Genomic DNA, 19,431 nt, shown 5'->3' with positions numbered 1-19,431 from the left:
GCTGCAGGAAGGGAGAGAGGCGCTCGGGAGGTCGCGCAGCCCGCGGCAGGAAACGCCTGGGACACGGGACAATGGCCGGGAAAAAGTAGCTCCAGTTGTCGGGAAATCTGAGGGAAGTGAAGCGTCCGTGCAGGCTGCATTGGGGGTGGGAGGAGCCCAGCGCTCTACCCTGTAGAGTTCGCCGGGTCTCCCGCCTAGCCTTATGCAGGGAGGGGTTCCTGTGTGAACCTGTGCACGCAGTACGATTTTCTACACTGTTTCTTTCTTTGAGAACCCAACTTGAAGGATTTTAGCTGATTTTGTTGCTATTTAAACAACAAAAGGCGCCCAGCGTCAGGAGGCAGTCCTGGCCTTGAGGTCCGCAGGCGACCCTGGCCAGGCCCGGAGGAGCTCTGCCAGGACGTGCGAGACGATGGCCAGGATTCAAAGCACCCAGGCCAAAGCCAGACCTTGGATGACTCACAGAGGCTGGGGAAGGGGATTTGCCATCCCAGGAGGGGGTGGAGAGGGACTCCTGCACGTGGAAGCCAGGCTGTGAGGTCATCAGCTCTCTGGGCTTCCTGGAGGGAGCACCAATGAGCCAAGTGCCCCTTAGATTTCTCCATCCCCCAGGAAAGGCTCCCTAGGAAAGACGGGCACGAGCGAGAAGAGCTGCTTAGAGGCCCCAGCTCTAGTAGAGTCGACCAGATGAAGAGAGACCTAGATGACTTTAGCGAATCTGTTGGCCTTCAGGCGTCAAAAGCCTTTTCTTTGAGACTACAGCATCAGCTTTGCAGGTCTGAAGATGATTGGAAAGCAAGACAGGATTGTTTTGAGGTGCAAACTTTTTGACTGTGGGTACCACTGCAAGGTCTTCTGCTGTAGCAGCAGGTGGTGGGGTGCGCGAGCCACGCCTCAGATGGGGCATCTGCTCCTCTGGGAATGCTGGGACATGGACAGACCACGGAAAGTTACTCTCCTCTTGGTGTGGCAATTCGATTTTAGCCTCATCTGAAGCAAGAGCTCCTCACTTAAATTTGTGGAATTCGTTCTTTGCAGGGAAGACCATGTACTTTGCCTTTAAAGAGGGCTCACTAGTCAGGTAAACCTGCAGCCAATCACCAAGAAAAACACCACACTAGTGGTCACCCTAGGGAATTCCAGGGATTGCCACCCCTCACCCCCTGGCCCATAGGCCCCAAAAAGTCACTGTGACCACACAGCAATGCCCTTAAGATGTAGCCCTTCAAAAATGGTGGATCTCTGCTGCTGCTGCTGCTGCTGCTGCTGCTGCTGCTGCTGCTGCTGCTGCTGCTGCTGCTGCTGCTGCTGCTGCATGACTCAGACTTTGAAGAAGTCCTCCCAGGAAAACAACAGCTCAACAGCAAAACAATGCACGAGAAGGGGCGGAGCAGTAAATTGATGTAAATACATCAGGTCCAACTCTCTTCCAGAGAGGGGGACATGGCGCAGGCCACGGAGCGGATCATTTGTGCATCCACAGTGTTTCTGGGGATGCTGAGCGCTGCTGGCAGGGGCATGGCCCACTTCCAGCTCCATGCCATGCATCAGCGTGATCTGCCTATGCTTTAGCAACGTAACACTCACACACAAATTAATATATCATTACTTAGCTTTGGACTGAAGTAAATGTGCCTAATGAAGAAACTCCTCCGGTCTGGCTTCTCCAACACACACTACCTTTTTAATCTTGAGCCTTTTTATGGACCCGTAAGAAGCTTTAATTAGATATACAGCCCTGTACAAAATGACAAGATGGGACACGCAGGCTTGCATTAGAGTCTCTGTGATTCAGATCTCAAGAAATAACATAATGCCACTGATACACAGACAGAGTTGTTTGTTGGAACAACAAATTAGATCAAGACAAGAAGACTCGCGAAGGCATCGCTGTTTTTGTTTTGGAGCTCTGCAAAGCAGCGTGGGTAACAAGGTTATCGTCTCTGAGCATTGTTTGTTTTCATCATTGTTAAAAAGACGTTAAGGGCTGGGGTGTGGTTCGGTGGTAGAGAGCTTGCCTACACTGTGCGAGGCCCTGGTTTCAGTCCCCTACACAGCAGAAGTAGATAAGTAAATATAATATATTTGAAATAACATATTCACATACAGCTCAATTTTGAATATTTTGATATTTACTTAAATAATCTTTACATTTGTACTTGTTGGTTTGTATGTAAATACAAATACACATGTGGTTCTAATCCTGGCTTCTTACTAAGTGCACCAAACTAGTTCATCTCTACAAAGAATTAGTTTCCTGAAGAGCTTCTCAGTGTCTTTCCCTAACCATCTCTTTGACACCAACTAACATTCCCAAGCATGTTTTAGTCCCAAATTTCACTTAAAGCCGTGTGTGTGTGTGTGTGTGGGTGGGTGGGTGTGTAGGGGATACACATCTGTGCAGTAGAATTCTGATTGTTTATAACAAGAATCAAAAACTTACTCATTCAATTTCTTTACTCACTACCCCTCTCATTTAATGACTGAGTTCTGGTCGTGTGAGTAGGTCTTTAAACGAATTGGTCCCTCAGTGAGGAACGGCAGCAGCAGTTCCAGGGATTACAGCCTGCTGCGGCCCCCGAGCCCTGCTTGCCACCATGGAATGTAGACATACGTTGCAATATTCAGAACAAAGAAATGGCCAATGGAAGCCCAACTCGGTGACTTTGCTGGTATATGTATAACTCTTACATGCAACACTGTAATGTAGACCAACATAAAACTATAGCCTGTGCTATCCACAGCGCAGTCAGGAAAAATTACAGACTGCGTAAATAAGAGCTATCAAAAGACACTGAAGGGCCGGGGAGATGGCTCAGTGGAATAAGCGCTTCCTTGGCAAGCACAAGGGCCTGAGTTCAATCTCCGGTTCAAAAAAAAAAAAAAAAAAAAAAAAGACACTGAAGCACAGCTTTATAAAAGACATTAGGGCTCTACAAAAAAGATATACAGAACAACAACAGCAAAGTGTTACAAGTCTGAGAAGCAGGTGGCTAAGTCCAAACAGCTGTGAACAGGTAGGCGGTTAAACAAGGGATATCCCTGTCCAGGAGCTATTTCTTCTTGAATTAGATGTATTTGTCTCTAAGAATGTGTAGCTTTTAAGATCTCTGATTTGTTGCCGTATATAGTTCATAACGTTTTCTTAACAGACTTTTGACTTTTGTTGGATTGATTATGATGGGCCTTCTCTTACTGCTTTCTCACTCTCTCCTTCTCCCTTCCTTTTTTCCTCCCTTCCTGCTCCATCTATATCTATATCTAGATTTACATCTATATCTCCACCCACACCTATCTTTTTCCAGGATAGCTAAAGGTTTATCTATGCTATTTTCTTTTCCTATAATGAAGTTTTATTCTCATTGATTTTCTCTATTGTTTTTATTGATTTCCACTGTGATATTTATTATTTCCTATCTTCCATTTGTGTGAAGTTTGCTCTTTTTTGAAACTCTTCTATTTTGAATTAGGCATTAAGATCTTTAACTTGACCTTGCAGTGTTTCTTAGCCAAATCTCATAAATTTGATCAGATGTGTTTTGATGTCCATTCATTTCAAATATTTTCTATGAGTGCATGTTCTTCTTTAGCCATGGGTTATTTAGAAGCATGTTGTTTGACTTCCTGATACTTGGGAATCTCACCAAGTTATTTATATCATTTATTTTTCGTGGTTTTTTTGTCATTTTTACAGAACAGTTTGGCGATTTCTATTTTCTTAAGAATATTTTGGCTTGCCAGGGAGATAGCTCAGTAGAATAAGTGCTTGCCTGGCAAGTGCAGGGTCCTGAGTTCAATCCTGGGTATCACAAAAAAAAGAATATTTTGGCTTATTTTATGGTCTAACATACAGTCTGTCTTAAAGAATGTCCTGTGTGTAGTTGGAAAGAACATGTAGTCTGTAAAAATAAATTCTGGCAAGGATATGGGGTAAAAAGAAGCCCCTCTATACTGCTGATAGGAATGCAAATTAGTACAGATACTATGGAAATCAGTATGGAGACTCCTCAAAAATCTAAAAATAAAACTACCGTATAACTCAGCTGTACCACTCCTTGGTTTATACCTAAAGGAATTAGTCAGCATCCTATAGGAATGCCTCTATCCCTGTTTATTATGGTAAAGTTCAGTAGTTAAGATGTGGAACAAGCCTAGATGTCCACCAAAAGATAAATGGATAAAGGAAGCGCAATATGTGTTACATATATACTGTATATATTATCATATGCACAATATATTATGGAATATTACTTAGCTGTAAAGAAGAATGGAGAGCTGGGGAGATAGCTCAGTGGTCTAAGTGCCTGCCTGGAAAGTGTAAGGACCCACGTTCGATCCCCAGTACCGCATGCTGTGCTGGCTCCGGAACTCCAGGCTTGCCAAGCTGGCCACTGGAACCAAGTGTGGTGGCATACTCCTGTAATCCCAGCACTGGGGAGGCTGAGACAGGAAGATCGCTACAAATCCAAGCTGCATAGCAAGATCCTGTACCAAATAAATAAATAATTATTTTTTAAAAAAGAATAAAAATCTGTCAATTGTGAGAAAATGGATGGAACTGAAGATCATTGTATTAAGCAAAATAAACTAGACCCAGAAGGGCAAGTATCACATGTTCTTCATAATCTGTGGGTTTAACTGGAGAGATGGACGTGATATATGTGTGTATGAGGGTGCTGCGTTAAACCCTAATTTGTTGTAAAATTAATAGGCAGTAATAAAATATATTTTTAAAAAGGAAGTGAGCGTTCTGCCACTTCGGATGGGGACATCTGCATCAGTAGATCCTTAGGTGACAGGGTTGTTCAAGCTTCCCCTCATCTTTTTTTTTTGGGGGGGTGGGGTACAATGGGCTTTATTGATGGTGTGCAAGGGCAGCGAGCCAGGGATCCCAAGGCCCTTCCCCTTCTAGGGGGCCTAGGATGGAAGCTGTGAGGGGGAGATTCTCAGTATCAGGGCTGAGTAGGGCAGTGACGACTTCTACAGCGTGGCCTCTCCATCCCTCTGGTCTCGCTGGGCTGTGGTGGTGGGGGCCACTTACCCCTTGGAGGCCATGTGGACCATGAGGTCCACCACCCTGTTGCTGTAGCCGAACTCATTGTCATACCAGGAAATGAGCTTCACAAAGTGATCATTCAGGGCAATGCCAGCCCCAGCATCAAAGGTGGAAGAGTGGCTGTCATTGTTGAAGTCGCAAGACACAACCTGGTCCTCAGTGTAGCCCAGGATGCCTTTGAGGGGACCATCTGAGGCCTGCTTCACCACCTTCTTGATGTCATCGTATTTAGCCGCTTTCTCCAGGCGACAGGTCAGATGCACCACCGATGCACTGGGAGTGGGCACACGGAAGGCCATGCCTGTGAGCTTCCCGTTCAGCTCTGGGATGACCTTGCCCACAGCCTTGGCAGCACCAGTGGATGCAGGGATGATGTTCTGGGCAGCCCCATGGCCATCACGCCACAGCTTCCCAGAGGGGCCGTCCACAGTCTTCTGGGTGGCAGTGATGGCGTGCACTGTGGTCATGAGTCCCTCCACAATGCCGAAGTTGTCATGGATGACCTTTGCCAGTGGGGCTAAACAGTTGGTGGTACAGGAAGCGTTGCTGACGACCTTGAGGGAGTTGTCATACTTTTCGTGATTCACACCCATCACAAACATGGGGGCATTGGCGGAAGGGGCAGAGAAGATGACCCTTTTGGCAGCACCCTTCAGGTGAGCCCCAGCCTTCTCCATGGTGGTGAAGACACCAGTGGACTCCACTACGTACTCAGCGCCAGCATCACCCCACTTGGTGTTGGCGGGATCTCGCTCTTGGAAGATGGTGACAGTCTTTCCGCTGATGGAGAGCTTCCCGCTCTCAGCCTTGACAGTGCCACTGAACCTGCCACGGGTGGGATCGTGCTGGAACATGCAGACCATGTAGCTGAGGTCAACAAAAGGGTCACTGATGGCCACAACCTCGACCTTGCCAGAGAGAACAGCAGCCCTGGTGACCAGGCGTCCAGTACGGCCGTTCACTCCGACCTTCACCATCTTGTCTGGATCGCTGCTGGCTGTTCGGGAAGATCTGCTATCCGCGGACGCACAGGAGCGCACAGGAGCAGAGAGCCGCTTCCCCTCATCTTGGTGGTTCTCTAGATAGCTCTTCTGTCAGTTACTGAGAGTGCGTGGTAGAATTTTCCCCTTCGCCTTGAGCACGGATGAGCATTGTGTGTGTGAGAAGCGGGCTGCGTTCCACAACCACAGGGCACTGCGGAAGGAAAGCGGATTCACACCACTAGGTGAGCCCTGCAGGAGCGGCGAGTTCGCTGTGCTGTGTGGGCAGAGCGGGAAATCTCGGCTGGTGAGGTAGCTCAGCAGTCTAAAGCGCCTGCCTAGGCAAGTGCCAGGGACCGCGGTTCGATGCCCGGCACCATAAGCCACGCCAACCGTGCCCCCAGTGTGAGCTGAGCCAGCCACAAAAAATAATAAAATAAAAGAAGGGGAAATCAGACAAGTTCAAAGCAAGAGAAGAGCCCACTGTGCCATTGCTGTGGAGAGGAAGGGGCTACGTAGCAGAACCAGGATGAAGCCTCCAGAAGCTCCGCGGTCTCCTGCCAGCAGTCCTGCAGCGGCAGGGAGTTGGGATCTTCGACAGCCTGGCTGCGTCTGGTGGTGGCTTCCTCCCACGAGCCGCCAGGCAGCAGCCGCGGTGCTTTCGGCCTCATGATGTGCGGGGCAGGGCACAGAAGATAAACGCTGTCTGAGTTGCTGAGACTGTGGTAACTGGTTAGGTGCCTTTCCAAAAGGAATGCAGCCGTGTCCAGTTTTACTCCAGCGTAGTTGGAAGTCCCGCCTCCTGCGAGAGTTGGTACTAAAAACACAGATGAAGATTTCCAGATTCTCTTGACAAACGGGAAGATCTCGTTGGAGGTTTAAGTCTCTCGTGTCTGCTGGAACAGAACCGTGGCTCTCCACACGCTCTTGTTAGCCATGGTCCAGTGTTCTTCTCCTTTTATCTTCCTACCAAGCCCTCATCTCCGGTCACTGGCCTGGCTGGGGAGCCTGACAGTCTGTGACTCCTGACCACAGCGAGCGTCCAGGTGCCGTTGTTGATTCATGAACACGCAACATGTGGGGGCTGCTCATGCGTACTCGGGCATGGGGACAGACAGGGAGGACAGGGTGGGTGACATTGTACCCGCACGGCACCCAGGCAGAGGCCACACAGCCTGCCTACCTGGAGGACGTTCCCTCCAAGTCTCATCAGGCGCTCCCACCTCCACCTTTCTGGCTGGAAGCGTGTCCCGTAAGCAGCCTTAGACCCCACATGGGCCAAGAGGTGGAGGCTCTAGCTTGGCCCATGCCACCCAGCCTCAACAAGGACAGCGGAGTTGTGACAGAAGGAGAAAAGGAAGACGGCTGCTGGTGAAGTACCTAGCAGTCTCCGCACCACACCGAGAAAGAGACCAAGAGCAGCATCGGGTGCGGTCGTGGGCTCCCTTCCATCAGTACCCCCATCCACACTCCCACTGCCACCCCCTGAGTGTCCCCTTCAGCAGCCCACCACTACCCCTCAGTACCCAGCACTGCACCAGTGTCCCCTATCAGGTACCTTCTTTCAAGTGACTACCTGACCTTGTAGCAGCCGTTCGGTGCTGCCTCCTCTCCAACTTCATGTGAATGGAACGCAGAGCGCATGCTTTCTTGAGCTTCTTTCATGTCCAGAATGAATATTAAAGAGGAAAAATAACAGAGCAGCTCGAAGTGTCTAACACGAAACAAGAATTAGCCTTTCTTGAGCCCAATATCATTCGCTTTTGCTTTTTCACTCTATGGACAGCCAAGAGAAACGACTGCTGAGAAGGTGGCAGATGCCTTTTGGTTTTCCTATGGGACATATTCAGAATACTTTCAAACTTGGAGCCACACAACCACTCCATGGATGGACACAGAATGGACGGTCCTGATGAAGACTAGGAGGACCCGAAGGCCACTGCCAGGCCACGGGCCTCAGCCTCAGCTGTTGGGCAGAGGAGCCTCGGTGGTTCCCTTGAGCAGGGGCTAGGGTGCAGAAGGCAGCAGGACTCAGGTGCTTGTGCAGTGGCCTGCTTTGGCCGGCTGGTGTGCTGGGAGCTCGGTGCTGAGCGCCAGGACAGACGCTGCTCTTTGCCCTCACTGTGTGTGGTTGTTTAGGCAGCTCTGGGAGCCACAGCCACAGGGATTCTGTCGTGCTGAGGAATCCCTGCAGAGCACGGGAAGTGTCTGGATGAAAGTGCAACTGCTCTGTCCCTTGTAGGTGAGTGGAGACTGGGTGCATGGTGCAGCCCCGCGGCCGAGGGTGGTATCTAATGCCTGGTGGGGCTGGGATGGGCTGCCAGGCACCAGGGCTAACATATCTCAGTTGGCTTCCTGGGGGCCAGCTAGTGAATAGAGACCTACTCTTTCCAGCTCACAGTTCTTTCTGCTTTGCCACTCCACTTCAGAATCAGGGCTGTTAGACACCTAAAAATAACAAATGGTAATAAATGCAGGATAAAAATCAAGACTGGTCTCCTGGAAATAGTATGCCTGCCTCCGGTTCAGCCCTCACTCCCTCGCCCAACTGGGTGATGAGGACCAGCAAAATTAATGGTTTCCCAGCCTCTTTGCAAGAAGGGCTGGACGTATGATTTGGTTCCAGCCAATGAATCTGGGTGGAATTCAGCTGTGGGTCAGGGCAATGGGTTTGGGAAGAGCTTTTGTTCTTCTCAGATAAAAATGCAGCTGCAGCTGGCCCCGGTCTCCCCTTCCCTTCTGGCCTGGCTGTGGGCACGACGCCTGGAATGGGACTGCCTTCTCAGAGCCATGATGGCGAGGCCAGGACAGAGAATCACAGTGACGCTGGCTCCGGCGCTCACAGGCTCCGCAGAAAGTGCTAACAGCTGCCTGCTCCAGACTTCCTGTTCTGTGCATGACAGAGGGCCATGTGCGATGCCTGCTTTCCTATCTGACCCAGCTAATATGCACCATCACTCACCACGCAGAGGCGAGAAAGCTAAGCGCAGTGAGAATTGCCCAAGCCCAATTAATGTATCAGAAAGGTGCCTTTTGTTCCCTAAAGTAAGAGACATGCTAAGACCCCCGGGGTTAAGGTTGAAAGGACCCAGAATCTGACCGGAAGGCACTTCCATTGGCCGAGGAGAGGATGCTTTGAATATCAAAAGCGTTATGACTACAATTAGTCAAAAACTGAGTAGGGAAGGACTCAAGCAATTATCCTGCCTTCATTGTACGTGCTGCACCTCAGAGGAGCGACAAGAAACCCTTTCAAGAGAACCTCAGCTAGTGGAGGCAGCAGGCACAGTAGCATGAGGGCCCCACGCTTTGCAGCACCGAATGAAATAACAAGAAGCCTCGTTGATGGCTGTCAGTAGCTGTTAGGTGTAAGGTTAACAGGGAGCTCTCTGTAATAGGTAGGCAGGCTGACAACACCTTTAACACGTTGCTCAATTTTTTAATACACTAGAAGCTAGATATCCAGAAGTACATAGCCTCTCTATGAATTTGTCTAACAAAAATCCCTTTATCTTAGAATCAAATGTAGAGAAAATGCAGGGAACAGAAAGTAGAAGAACAAGTTAAATGACACATAGCCAAGACCAAATGTGAGACAGCCTGTAGAACTCCGGAACAATTTCTCCCTCTCCTCCTGGAAATGCACCGTAGCGGGCAAGGGGGAGGAGTCACTGTAGAGTGCAGAGGCTTAGAAATCCTCTCTGTGTAATACCACAGAAAGTGGTACTACACCATGTGTGGCTTGTGTTTAGAGTCTGCTCAGAACAAAACAACCATAAATTTATTATTTGAACTAGTTAGGATAATTTTAATATGCTGTATTATATTTTCAAAAGTTTATCTTTGATGGAGATACTGAAATATTTATTGATGGCATAAAACATTGTCCACAACTTGCTTTAAAATATTTGAGAAAAACATAAAATTTGCATATGGTGGGGGTGTTGAGAAATAAAATCAAGTAATACATAAAGGAGTTTAGTCGTAATTGTCTCCAATGTTTTGCATGGTTGAATATTTTGCATTAAAAGTTTTTTTAAAGGTGATCATTTTATCTTCTTGCACTTCAGATGCTTATCACAAGAAAATGAGAAAGCGATAGAAAAGATTCTTTTGAAACTCCAAAGTTCTAGCTCCTTACCTTATGGTGTTACTACCAGAAAAGCTGGAACTAATGCTACAACCCCAAATCCAGGACACCAAGCAATGTCTTTCTGCCATGCTTTATGGCAGAGGACTTTAGAAATCCTAACCCTTCTGCCCAGCACGCCCTCCATGCTCTGGCCTGTTATGGGACTCCCAGGTACGCGAATGTGTTTTTCGTTATCTTAAGACAATACTTGCAGCAGGGGAGCTCACTCTGGACGTCCAGGGGTAGGTGGCCTCATCAGCTGGTCTCTGGGAGGACACCTTGGCTGATGGTGGTATAATAGTGAGACCAAGCCAGGTGTGGTTGTGTGTACCTGTGATCAGAGCACTTGGGAGGCTGAGGTAGGATCGCCATGAGCTCCAGGCCACCGGGGCTACATAGTAAGACTCTGTCTCCAAAAGAAAGAAAAGAAATAGTGGTACTATGTGTGAGAGAAAGATCCCATCTCAAGTCAGGAAGATAGAGAGCCTCCCAGAGGCCTTCTCACTTTTCTGAAAGCTCGGAGATCCCAGGAGAGGTACCCTAACCCTTTCCCGAGGGAACTCCATCAGTGCCCTAAGAACCCTCATTCTCCCCGTCCTTTCCAAGGTTCCTGTGTGTTCTGTACACTACACTGGCACTAAGCTTCCAAGACATTAAACCTCAGGGACCCACTCCTGCCCATCTAAACCACAGTAGCTGGCCCCGGGGGCCAAGAGCACGCTGCGCTCACCCGTCAGTCCACTCCGCCAGACGGTGAGTCATCCTCTCTGTCCCCACTCAGGGACCTCGAGCGAACTCCTATTATTCTTCACATTCCCTGCATCTTGGGTAGAGTCGCCACATGGTAGGTGCTCAGTCCGTATTTGAGGAGTGCGCCCAGAGCCTGCTGAGCTCCAAGAAGTCGACAGCCAAGGAATCCAGACCTCGGAGGAGAAGCTCAGGGGCTAAGAGCACAGCTCATCCACATCAGAACCACTTGTCTCCGTGAGCCTCGCACTCCGGCCTCTACTTCTGAGTCTCCTACCTGATTCCAGAAAGCTCCTTCGCGTGGCAGTATTCTTCCTCTACTGGTGCCAGCCGTGCCACGCCTGATCCCTCCGTACCGCAGCCAGTTCCCCCGGTGGCTCCCTCTGCCATGCCACTTGGGGCCCTTCCAGAAGACATTATTCAAATTGTTTTAGGCAGGGGAGAGGACTGACAATTACATAATGCAGAAAACACAGTTACTTTATTCATAATACTAATGATAGGTGAAATCCTCAGCACTCATATTTCCAGGACTATTTATTAACTCTTCATTTCTGTTGCAGCAGAAATAACTGACTGAGCCAACAAAAGAAAACTAAGTAGTTGTTTGGTTAACTTGTTTCTTTCATTTGCCGTCGAGACACGGCCTACCGTGCGCTGCGCGTAGGGACCGACGCCTGACGTGGACCAGGCAGAGGCTTGCTGACCACTGAAGCTAGACTTCTCCAGGGGCCGTGCTCTGCTCTTCCGTCCAGTCCACCTTCATCTAAGCGCTGTCTTTTCTCTGAAACCTTCCAAGTAACTAGCCACTGGGCGGAGGGATCCACCCCAGATGTCTGTCTCTCCCTCGTTGCTGACCTCCCTCCAAGTCCCCTTGGGACGCTGCTCTGGTGTCTTACCCGCTGACTCTGTCTGGATGGGGCGGCCTGCTTTCTCCCTCTGTTCATAGCGCATCTCTCACGGCTCTTCTGTCATGGATACCATGACAGTTGTCTCTTTCCGTCACTCTGGCAGGCAAGCTCCTCTCTGAGGCAGACAGTCCATCTTGACCACTGTATTCTTGGTGACTGACAGCCAAATGGTGATTACTCAGCAAACACTGATATAGTGGATGTACCAAGAAGTTGAATACATAAATGAGTTTCAAGATCCAGAAGTCCAGTAATTAAGATCCCAAATGTAACCATTCTAGTTGCTGAAGTGTTAAAGAAATACCTTCTGTCTAGAAGGGCTCACTTAACAGGATAATGTTGGAAGATGGAGAAATCAGGAAGATTTTTGAAAGCAATTCAAAGATTTGGTAGGAGTGGGATGAGCTACCCCAGCAGCCCCCATCCTGCACTCCTGTTCTTTCTTGAAGAAGCAAATTCTCCGGAGTGACCAACTGAGGCCTGTCCTGTCCTCACAGCGTCCTCTCAGAGTCTTTGAACAGAGGAGAGATGGTGTGGAGACAGAAGCAAGGAACAAGGGCTTCTGGCCAGCCGCACGGGGCCTCCTGCCCTGACTCCAAGGCCCTTCTGGTCTGTGGGAACTGGACTTGTGGAGGTGAGGGAACTCTCGGCCTGCTCAGCATCAGCCCCTCGCTGCAGGCCCAACACCTGGACTTGGTGCCAATTAGTAGATCCCATCTGTGAAGGGAGGGATGGCTGTGAGCTCCTGCAATAATCCCTGAGCTTCTCACACAGTAAATCCTCAGTTACCCAGGGTAAGGGCGTATTTATGGGAGAAGAGCTAGGAGAAGAAACAGAAAATGACTCAGATCCAAACTGAGAGAAAACCATATGTTTTTTTTTATATGACCAATGAGAGTGAGCTATCTCTGACACTACCCCAACAAGATCAAGCAAAGAGCCTAGCTCAGAGCTTTTAGGAGGTGAAATCCTGTCATAAACTAAGGAGGAAAAAAATCACTAGACAATACAAATTAGGGCACATTTAATGTACTATAACCAAATATCCATAAACTCAGCCCAGACCACGACATCACTGCTATCAGACAAAGTACTTTTTCTACAGCTGTGTTTCCCTCACTGTCAGTTCTGAGAGGAAAATATCAGTTTTCACAATAACCTGTCCTAGTTAGAAGGCCATTTGGAAGAGGAGAAAGCTCAGGGACTCTCAAGCCTCGTGCTGAGTTCAGTGTTCAAAGCCAGCTGCCCCATCCTGCTGGGCCTGGGGATACAAAACCTCCAAGCCCCGTCTTTCCCCCAAGGAGGGTACTAGCCACTTGCCACCAAGATTGCACAGGAAACTGCCAACTGAGCGTAGAAATGGAAGAGCGGGGATCTTGGACTTGGAGGAAAAGTCTCCAGGGACGGCTGTGCCACTGGCTTCCGCCCAGCACGCAGCTCTGCTTCGAAAACCTTCTGTACCCATGAGAACCGAAACTTAGTGAAGGCTGAAACCCTGGCCTCTGCTCGCCACTGTAGCTCCAGCCCTGCTCTCTGACGTGGGCGCTCCTTAAGTACTTGTTGAAAGAACGAACAGAGTCACGATGTGCACACTGACCTCGGGGAGTGACACAACTCTGTGCCATAGATATTCTGCGAGAGGAAACTAAGCAGAGAAGCACAGTGATCCATCTGGGGCGGCAATCGCCAGCCCCACACGGGCCTCCTTCCTGCCGGCTTCTCCTAACACGCAGCCAAGCCGCTGTCCTGATGTTCCTCTACTACTTTCTAGAAAGCAGCGAGATCTGGAAGGATGATGAAGGACACACAGCAACTCCTGTCCCTTCACCAGTTGCAGGCCTGCAGAACATTTCCCAGGAGGCACCGAAGCAGGGGCCAAGGAGGAATTCGGGGGTCTTCGGGACAATGCCCTCGCCCCTCTGCTCTTCTAGGCTGCGCCCTCCTCTGTCACCAGGGTGTGTGTCTGCTAGTTGTCTTATATCAGGAGGGGGCTGGCTTAGTTACTTTTCTCATTGCTGAGACAAAATACCCAACACTAACAAGTTAAGGGAGGAAAGGTTTATTCAGCTCACAGTTTGTGGAGGGCTCAGTCCTGGCTCCCGGGCAGGGTGGTGTGGCAGAGGGACAGAGGAGCAGCGGTTCGTGTTGGGCCAAAGCAAAACAACAAGGGACAGCCACCGCTCTTTCTACCCTTATATATGTCTACTTTTCTATAATTTATTTATTTATTTATTTATTTATTTATTTATTTATTTATTTATTTATTTATTTATTTATTTATTTATTTATTCGGTACTGGGTCTCGCTGTGCAGTTCAGACTCAGTGATCCTCCTGTCTCAGCCCCCCCAGAGCTGGGATTACAGGCATGTGCCACCACGCCCAGTTCCAGGGCTAGCATAGCATGCAGTCCAGAAGATTGAAACTAGGCCCTTGCGCTTGCCAGACAGGCCTGACCACGGACCACCGAGCTATCGCCCCAGCCCTACCCCTGTGTCTTATCCAGGCTACTCTGGGCAGGCAGCACTCACACCCTTAATCCTAGTGCCGCTGAGCCTTGAACCATGAATCAATCCATGTCACGCACTTCTGGCTACCTCTGCAAAAGCCCCACCTGTGGCCACATGAGGGACATCTAGACACAGCCATAATAAGGACATAACAAGGAATTTATATAGGTCAGAGAATATTTTAGAACTAGCAGAAGAGCTGCTAATTAATTTACTTCGGGGTGTCTCGCCACCAGAAAATGACAGACCTATCCCAAACACCTTTGGCTGTTTGCTTATCAGGAAAAGTCACGCGTTTCTCTCTCTGTGGAAGGTGTCAAAGAAAAAATTGTCAAGCACAGTTGCGAGGAGGACTGTGACTATTGTCTAACTCAGTGCGGACCATGAGAACGAACCCTAGAGACCCCCATAGAGCTCCATCAGAGAGGGCGGCATGCCAGCATCCTTGTGCCCCAGGCCAGGGAACCTCACATGGTGGGGACTGAAACGCTGGTGCGTGGGCCCACACTTATTCATGGGACGTGCCCATAGTTTGCCTGGCATTGTTTGTTCTATTTTGTTTTTAACAGTGCTTCTGTTGCGCTTCCAGAAGTTTCTGTCTCTACCACAGCAATTCCAGTTAGACCTTCCATAAACCTCTGGATAAAGCTCCTGGCATGAATTTTAACTGTAGAACAGGCTGGTCCCAGTGCAAGTCCTATCACTTTATCCACGGAGCTCATTTCCAGTGATGAATCCACTTAAGTATCTGATAAAGCAGCCTGCATCTGAGCAGTCTCTGCTGCTGAGAGCCCCGGACACTGGCTTGGAATCTGAGACTGCTGTTTTGTGGTTGTCCAAGCTCAGCCAAGGCCTCTCTGCGGCCCCATCGGCAGCCCGCCTCTGTGGTCACCAAGGTGAGGATGGGATGAACAGAGTCGTGAGCAGCAGAGGAGGCCTGCGTGTGCCAGCGGGGCTGGGCCAGCCCTAACGAGCGGCTTCTAACACGTCTAGACCAGAAGCTCTGGTTCCAAAGCGTGCCCTCAACCCCACAGCCCAGGGGCTAAGCGGGACGGTACAGAAGGTGGCTGGGCTGCTTTGGCTGGAGCTGTTCCCGTTTGAAATGCTCATCCTGCCAGGACTGGCGGTCCCACTTTCCAGCCTGGCATTATCTCTGCCCTAAAGGAGCCCATCCACCTGGCACACAGAGGTGCGTTCCGGCATGGTCACTAGCATGCCACGTGTGCAGGGAGGGAATTCACAAGTAAACTATATGTCAGCTGTGTTCACCAGCTCTCGGTGACAAACACCCGAGACAACCAGCTTAGAGAGAGGAGAGCTCTTCTGGTTCCTAGACTGCTTTGGACCTCAGGTGGGGCCGCGTGTCACACAGGAAGTGCCTGGTACAAAAAGCGTGCTGATCTGGGGCTGGAGAGACAGAGAGAGGACAGGAAAGAGACAGGTCCCAGGGCCCGCAGGGGAGGCCCAGGGCCTCCTGTGGGCCCCTTTTCAGTTCCAATTGGCGCCCTAGAGGCCACACTGGGGACTAAGTCCTTATGGAACACTTGGGTCATTGGAGGATGTCCCACAGCCAAGCCACAGAATCCACAAGCGATTGAAGCAGTGTCCATCCCTTCACAGGACACCACCCTGAGGATGAGACATGGGCCCGTGTCCCCAGCACATAGACAGGCCTGCAGCGCATGCACTGAATGGGGAAAAGCAAACGCAGGGTGACGCCAGAGGATTTCTGCCATTTCTGCAAAGGCTTACATACAAAACAGCCATATAACCTGTGCACGCGCGCGCGCGTGTGTGTGTGTGTGTGTGTGTGTGTGTGTGTGTGTGTGTGTAAATCAAAGACAGATGCCCTGGGAACAGGCCAGCTGTGAGGTGCAAAGGTCGAATCAGCCGCCTCAGAAATCTTCCCTTTTATAATGTGTCCCAGGTACACAAAGTAAAGCTCACCACATTACAGAACCTAACTGCACCTGCTTCTACACACTTCCTTCTGTAGAGCAGTGAGTTACAACGAATAATGATTTAGTAAATCAAATAATTTACTATAGACTTTATTACAGTGATTTATTATTTGTACTTCCACGATTTCTGAGTATGAAATTCATACGCATATGGAGGCTGAAGCCATGGGAGTGTGCCACTGTCCAGATCCAGGACCTTGTCCTCGGATAGTCCCGCCCCCGGGGGCTTGTGACCCGGAAGCTGCCTTTGGCAATTTGATGCTGCTGCCAGTGGCCCAAGGCCTGCACTGAGAGGGCACATTTCCTCCCTGGGGACCCCTGAAGCACCCCACACCTCATCAAGGCATAGCCTTGCTGGGTGGGCCTGGGGCCCAGGGCCCTGCACTGCCAGGGGCTGACAGGAGGTCCTCAGACTGAGCCAGGCTTCAAAGTGGGTGGACACTCGTGGCGAAGGGAACCCTCTGAAAGTCAGCAAGAGATCCCGGAGGGGCCAGTGCCAAGCTGAGAACTGGTGCTGGGTCCATCAAGAAGCCCTGAGGCTTCAGGTGGGAGCCTGGGACTCGGCTGTGAAGGCAGGAAGGCCGTGTTCCAGCCTCAGAAGCAGCCAGTGGGCGAGGGCGGGCTGAGCCCAAGCCCAGGGCGTCCTGTGAGCCAGGCCTCAGCTCTCTCCTGGGTCCCACCTAGTCCTGCGCTGCAGGCAGAAGCCAGAGCCGCATGTGTTCTGCTGTGGACACGGGGCTGCTTCCCACACCCATGAGGCCTGCTGGGGACCTCTGCACAGAGCTGGCTGGCATTGTCCTCAGCATAAGAGGCAGAGGAGAGCTGTCCTGGAACAGGATGTGGGCTGACCTACCTCATTGTCCAGAAGTCCTCAGGGGAGGTTGAAGGTCAAGAGGAGGACAGGGAGGTGGGGCAGGGCAGGGACAGAAGCAGCAAAGCCCCGGTGTCGACACTGTGATGCTCTGGGAGCTCTGACTCGGGTGGTTTTGACTCAGTTCTCTGCTTCACTTTGCCTGCGGTCAAGCCAGCCCCTTTTCTGTCCCGAGCCCCTGTCTAGATGGAATGGGGCCGGAGCAGAGTTTATGGCATCAAAATGCTCCCTGGCCGCTGCCTTCACCCCTACAGGAGGACAAAGCCCAGAGGGTCATCGTATGGTGAGCTCCGGGGACACGGTGGGGAGCTGACCCCTCTCAGGACACGCCCTCCTGCCCCCCCTGGCCCCAGCAGAAGGCTATAGAGCGTCGCACTGCGTCGCACCGGCAGCTGCGTGCTTGGAGCGCTTCTCACTGGGGATCCACCGCCGTCTGTTCTGATCGCAGCTGCAGGGTACGCTGGCGGTCAGCCTGGTGGCCCTGGATGACTCTGCCTAGGTGCAGGCGAGTAGGATCACAGGGTCATGTCAACAGCTGCCTGCAGAACAGTGCCCCAGCCTGTTAGGGTAGAGGCCCTGTGTGTATATCTTTTGTAAGTGGATCTTAAATGCCTTCTCAATTAAAAATAAAGCTTATCACACATTTAAAATATTTTCTAAGGGGAGATATTTAATTATTTTTAACAAAGATACTTTTGCCTAACATAAATGTAATCTATGAAGTTGTAGAAAATAGAGAATATAAGAAGACAATAAACATCATCAATTATTTTTCCACTCAGAAATTTGTATTTTGCTGTAGTCTGAGGAAGAAAGTGGACATGGGCGAGCTCCTGTTTTTTGTTTGCTTGGTTGGTTTTTGGGTTTCTTTGGTACCAGGTATTGAACTCATCTTTTCTAAAAATAAACTTTAATACAAAGTTCTCTTTCTGCTCTACACAGCTCTCCAGATCCTGGCGTCCTTTCGGACTAGGGAATATTGGTGAAAAAAGAAATTAACACTGAAGGGAAGGGCCGGCCAAATAGCTCAGCTGAGTAAAGCGCCTGCAAGCAGGCTCAGGGGCGCGGGTTAGATCCCTGGCCTGCTGTGCTGGCCCTGCCCCAGGGCGGGCTGAGATGGCCACTGAGACTGGGTGTGGTGGCACGTGCCTGTAATCCTGGCTCTTGGGAGGCTGTAAACAGGCAGAGTCTGATCTAGCAGTGAGACCCTGAACACTCTATAGACCCTTCCCTAAAATACAAAAGAAAAAAAAAAAAAAGAAATTGACATTGGTGCAAGAGCTCAATCATGACATCTGTTTAGTTTAGATTAGTTTAGTTTGTATTTTTTTTTTTTGTTTGTTTGTATTTTAGGGAAGGGTCTACATGGTGTTCAGGGTCTCACTACTAGATCGGACTCGTAGTGATCCGCCTGTTTACAGCCTCCCAAGAGCTGGGATTATAGTCACCCGCCACCACGCCCAGTCTCAATCGCCATCTCAGTCAGCCTCAGGGTCGGGGCCAGCACAGCAGGCCCGGGAATCAAACCCCGGTCCCTGCGCCTACTTGCATGTGCTTTAATTTGCAGAGCTATTTGGCTGGCCCTTGTGACATCTATTTAGATGTTCCAATTTTTCTGTTAAAATGTCCTCTGAGCAGCCCTGGGTCCCCTCCAAGGCTCACTGGGTGGACCTGGAGCTCAGCTGTCATGAAGCTCTCTACCCTAGAGCCAGGTGTAATGTCAATTAGCTAAGAAAATATTTTATTTATATTAGTTGATGCTTTTTAAGCTGCAGAATAAAGCACTAGAGACTTCCGGTTCTTCTTCATTGCTGGAGGAGAAGAGCAAAAGCTCTTGGGAGGGGGCGCGGCATGGTCCTGGCGGGGCCTGGAATGTGCAGGGGGAGACAGCACCTCACCCAGGCATGCGAAGCCAAGGGGCGGCTGGACGCCTTCCCTCCTTCCGCCCAGCGTCCTTCCTTTCTTCCTGTGTTCCCTCCCCCTTCCTGCTGTCCTTCTCTCCCTCTTTTTTCTCCCTCCCTCCTTCCTTCCTTTCCTCTTTCCTCCCTCCCTTCATCTCTGCCCTCTGTCCTTGTTCAGTCACTCAGGAGACAGTTCTAGTCAAGCCCTTGTCTGAGAGGCCATGATGCATGTGAACAGCACACACATGCTGTCACTGCCCTCGGGGTGAAAGGTCCTCTCATTGACCATGCCAGAGCTGCATGGCCAAGGCTCAGATCTGGGCAGCGTGGACGGTTTCCACAGGGCAGTGACATGTGGGGCCAA

General features: G+C 50.2%; 1 pseudogene; it reads right to left on the bottom strand.

The window, feature by feature from the left end:
* Nucleotides 1-4,841: 4,841 nt before the first annotated feature.
* LOC101569005 lies at nt 4,842-6,106 on the bottom strand (annotated as a pseudogene).
* Nucleotides 6,107-19,431: the final 13,325 nt, after the last annotated feature.

This window comes from Octodon degus, unplaced genomic scaffold (genome assembly GCF_000260255.1).
Source record: "Octodon degus isolate 3935 unplaced genomic scaffold, OctDeg1.0 scaffold00126, whole genome shotgun sequence".
NCBI lineage: Eukaryota > Metazoa > Chordata > Mammalia > Rodentia > Octodontidae > Octodon > Octodon degus.
The sequence above is the reverse complement of the archived record's forward strand: the minus strand, read 5'-3'. Positions and strand labels throughout refer to the sequence as shown.